Here is a 5,540-nt window from a genome sequence, read left to right as displayed (position 1 = left end):
AACAGTTTGAGAGCTGATTCTCAGGCACTTATACAAGTCATCTTCATGAGAACCTCCAAGGTACACTCGGCAAGAAAAGTGAGGATACAGTTTTTTTAAATCTTCGGACATATATTGCTAAATAATGAGACATCTGGCAACTTTAGAAAGGGGAGGAGCTTCAGTCTTATTGTGTTTGTTTTTTGCTTGACCTCCTATAACTTTCAGTCATATTCTGCGGTTCTGAAATCATTGATGCTTAAATGCAGTAGTAAGCTTTACTGTATTCGTTCAAGTTGTAATTTGCAGCGACAGTTCTGAGCAAAATAAACATTTTTCCACATAACCTACGAAGTAACCTTGCACATATGAATTTATGACACCACAATGAACGGAGTGCTTGCATAATCGGAAACGCGATCTTCCATAATGAAATCAAGAGTTAAATTTAAGCTATGTCTAACGAAAAACTTGGGGAACAATAAAGGAACGAATGCAATGTTATGGTGAGAGAGAGAGAGAGAGAGAGAGAGAGAGAGAGAGAGAGAGAGAGAGAGAGAGAGAGAGAGAGAGAGTTGTTGTGTAAGCCTAGGCCTATATGTAGAGCTACTCATTTCATTATTTTTTTTTTTTTTTAGAGATTGAGCGATACTATATTTGTACAGTATGTTTTAGCAATGGAGAGAGAGAGAGAGAGAGAGAGAGAGAGAGAGAGAGAGAGAGAGAGAGAGAGAGAGAGAGAGAGTTGCTGTTGTGTAAGCCTAGGCCTACATGTAGAGCTACTCATTTCATTATTTTTTTTCTTTTAGAGATTGAGTGATACTATATTTGTACGGAGAGAGAGAGAGAGACTATGGCAACGTTAAGAAACATCCAGTTACTTGTGTTTTGCCGCCCAAGTTATCGCGGTACTCCGCACATCATAGAGAACGCTCTTGCGGACTTAAATAGATTGGGTCAACCTGCCCTAGCTGTTACAACATTTACTGCCATGATTCCAGCTGACCTTTAACACCGTGAAATACAAATATGAATCTGTAAAAATTAAAGAAATTATCATTACCTCGTATTATGATGCAATAATAAGCCTGTTCATAACGGAAAACGAGTAAATATTGCCGTTCTGATAAACAGTACTACACCGAGATATCCACACACTATCTTTTAGATCTCTATGAACGAAGTCATCTGAGAAATTCTGATTACTTCGGACATGCATGGTGTTTTTAAGTATCTGAACGTTTTTGTTTTGCAGATTTAACTTATATGATATAATTTGCATTGTATTTTCATATTCTAGAGTAAATTTACCGAGATTATGTGTTTTCTGTAAGAAAAAAATTAAAATTCGATGAACGAAATCTAAAGAAAACTGTATCTTCACTTTTCTTGCCGAGTGTACATAGGTATGGACATACTTTCTGTACCTTGAGTCACTTTCTCATTTAACCACTTGATGAAAAATTCTTGCAGCCTGAATAAGACAGATTTTAGGGTATCTGAAGAAACAGTTAAAATTTAATATGTCTGAGTAAGACAAATTTCAGAGTGTCTGAAGCACTCAGTTGTTCAGAATGAACGAAAATTAGTATGTCTGAATAAGAGAAATTTGAGGGTGTCGGAAGAGACTCGGTTGAAATTTAATATGTCTGAATAAGACAAATTTCAGGGTGTCTGAAACACTCAGTTGTTCAGAATGAACGAAAATTAGTGTGTCTGAATAAGAGAAATTTCAGGGTGTCTGAAGAGACTCAGTTAAAAATTAATGTCTGAATAAGACAAATTTCAGGGTGTCTGAAACACTCAATTGTTCAGAATGAATAAAAATTAATATGTCTGAATAAGACAAATTTCAGGGTGTCTGAAAAGACTTAGTTAAAAATTAACATGTCTAAATAAGACAAATATCAGGGTGTCTGAAACACTCAATTGTTCAGAATGAACGAAAATTAGTATGTCTGAATAAGACAAATTTCAGGGTGTGTGAAACACTCAATTGTTCAGAATGAACGAAAATTAGTATGTCAGAATAAGACAAATTTCAGGGTGTCTGAAACACTCAATTGTTCAAAATGAACGAAAATTAGTATGTCTGAGTAAGACAAATTTCAGGGTGTCTGAAACACTCAATTGTTCTTAATGAACGAAAATTTAGCCCCAGCTAACGTAAGCCTTTATGTATATTTTATTTTGCGGAGAGACGCTGCAGAACTAATTAAAAAAAAGAAAGGTTTACGGGGTGTGTAAAGAAATTTTCCTTGCACTGTCAAATAATGTTAAATGTGGCGTAATGAAAATAGTACATCGATCCTATCAAATATTAAAATCTCCAACGCACGAGGGTAAGACAAAAACGCTTAATCTTATCACATGCACGGGGCAGTCCGGACTGCTGAGAGGTTATGCGTTGGAAGGAATTGTTATTTTCCGTTATTAAAACAAACCTTAGCTCACACGTGATTAATAATACTCCAATGTTTACTTCTGGTCGGTCTCGTGACATCTGCCGTCGATGGGTGAGTCAGGCCGGTGTTGGGGGGGGTCTTTTTGATCATGTGTCTGGCTTTTCACCTGAGCCTACCCTTCTCCCCCGCTCGGAGGCTCCCGCAGTAATGAGTGAATATATATCTGTGTGTGTGTTTTTATATATATTATATATATATTTTATATATAATATACATATATATATATATATATATATATATATATATATATATATATATATATATATATATATATATATATATATATATATATATATATATATATATAAATATATATATATAAGATAAAATCCACGAAGGAAACGGAAACACTGGAGTGCTGCGAGGCCTTTCGACGCTAGTCCTTTACTTAGCTGACCGAAGAAATATAAAAGTATGTTTACAAAGAAAGCTCATATAAATGACAGATGGCGATTATAAAGGAAACATATGTACCTGGAATCCAACACAATTGAAGAATTAGTAGAACTGCCAAAACAGGATTAAATATTTAAGAGGTTTTTACAAAGGATTAGGATCAACCGTTCAGGAGCAGGGACAGGACAATTAAAAGATTATACAGGTTCGTGACTGACCACCTAAAAATTTTAGTACAGCACAATAATTCTCTTTTTTTTTTGTAAACAATAATAACTTTTTGCAAGATGAACATTTTTACAAATAAAAAAATTATATTAAACATACGGATATATAGAAAATATATATCAAGTAGCTACCTTGTAATTAAGTCAGTGATTTTATCTTTTAGGTCATTCTTGAACATTTTTCTAATACAGGGGTCCAAATAATACATGCCAGGGCTAAGATTAAAATTACAACTGGAAGTAAGCTGGATAATAGCGGACTCCAATAGATTTCTTGAAGAGAAATCTTTCGATCTGGCAATCACTGAACTTTCAGTCCAATTTATCCTGTGAGAGTTTTCACTTAAATGAATGAATATAGCATTGGATGCTTGTCCAGTTTTGACTGAATACTTATGTTGCTTAATACGTACATCTAAATCTTTGCTAGATTGGCCACTATAAAAAGAGGGGCAATCCAAACATGGAATTTTGTATATTATGTTGTTGTTTTCTTTAGGGTTATTTTTTATTAACATTCTTTTGGGTGTGTAATTACAAGAAAATGATTTACTCTGTAATTTGAATAACCAGGTACCATCCATTAAGTTTACGTTAGAATTAGAAAAAGACAATTGCCTCCCTTTCTTAGATGTTTTGATACATAGAGAACCATTTCAGTGTAAATTCAGTATTTATAGGAAACCAACCAACATCTTAACTTATGTCCATTTTTATTCAGGCCATCACCTCAACATCAAAATATCAATTTTTTCCTCTATGTTTTTACGAGCCTTGCACATTGTCAGTCTCCAGTATTTGGATAAAGAAATTGAATACATAAGAAAAATAGGGACAGATTTATGTTATCCTTCACATATACTAGATATTTGTTATAACAAAGCCCACAAAAAGTTTTATAGTGAAAGTAACATGAAGAAAGAAACCACTAAGAACATTCTTATTTTGCCTTGTTTTAGTGGTTTTGAAATCATAAAATCATTGTTAAAACCTTTTAATGTAAACCTCGTTTTTTCTTATAATAACACACTCAAAAGAATGTCAATAAAAAATAGCCGTAAAGAAAACAACAACATAATATATAAAATTCCATGTTTGGATTGCCCCTCTTTTTATATTGGCCAATCTAGCAAAGATTTAGATATACGTATTAAGCAACATAAGTATTCAGTCAAAACTGGACAAGCATCCAATGCTATATTCATTCATTTAAGTGAAAACTCTCACAGGATAAATTGGATTGAAAGTTCAGTGATTGCCAGATCGAAAGATTTCTCTTCAAGAAATCTATTGGAGTCCGCTATTATCCAGTTTACTTCCAGTTGTAATTTTAATCTTAGCCCTGGCATGTATTATTTGGACCCCTGTATTAGGAAAATGTTCGAGAACGACCTAAAAGATAAAATCACTGACTTAATTACAAGGTAGCTACTTGATATATATTTTCTATATATATCCGTATGTTTAATATAATTTTTTTATTTGTAAAAATGTTCATCTTGCAAAAAGTTATTATTGTTTACAAAAAAAAAGAGAATTATTGTGCTGTACTAAAAATTTTTAGGTGGTCAGTCACGAACCTGTATAATCTTTTAATTGTTTGTAGCTTTCTGATTGTATATGAATCACGGTGATGTGATAAAAGTCATAATTGGCTACGTGCGACAAACGCACTACACACGGCCAACATGGCAGAGGTGGGTGGATATCGTCTCAAACGCAAAACACCTGAGTTCGACGGGTGGGCTGATGGGAGATGGTATTCATTTATACTCTTCTGTCACTGTAGTCCTGATTCCCCGAACGGTGGACTTATTATCACCTAAAAATTCCCCTTCGGTTTGTAAATATATTACTTCTGAGGTAGAGTGAATTGGATATTAAAGGACGTTTGTAGCTTTCTGATTGTATATGAATCACGGTGATGTGATAAATAGTCATAATATGGCTGTGCGACAAACGCACTACACGCCAACATGGCAGAGGTGGGTGGATATCGTCTCCAAACGCAAAACACCTGAGTTCGACGGGTGGGCTGATGGGAGATGGTATTCATTTATACCTCTCTTGTGGCCGACTGGTTAGCGTGTCACTGTAGTCCTGATTCCCCGTCCGTCGCTGGTTCGATCCCACGGGACGGTGGACTTATTATCACCTAAAAATTCCCCTTGTAACATATATGAAAATATATTACTTCTTGAATTGGATATTAAAGGACGTTTGTAGCTTTCTGATTGTATATGAATCACGGTGATGTGATAAATAGTCATATATGGCTTCGACAAACGCACTACACGGCCAACATGGCAGAGGTGGGTGGATATCGTCTCCAAACGCAAAACACCTGAGTTCGACGGGTGGGCTGATGGGAGATGGTATTCATTTATACCTCTCTTGTGGCCGACTGGTTAGCGTGTCAAATTCCCCGTCCGTCGCTGGTTCGATCCCACGGGACGGTGGACTTATTATCACC

Source organism: Macrobrachium rosenbergii, chromosome 9 (genome assembly GCF_040412425.1).
Source record: "Macrobrachium rosenbergii isolate ZJJX-2024 chromosome 9, ASM4041242v1, whole genome shotgun sequence".
Classification (NCBI taxonomy): Eukaryota; Metazoa; Arthropoda; class Malacostraca; order Decapoda; family Palaemonidae; genus Macrobrachium; species Macrobrachium rosenbergii.
This window is presented reverse-complemented; position numbering follows the sequence as displayed.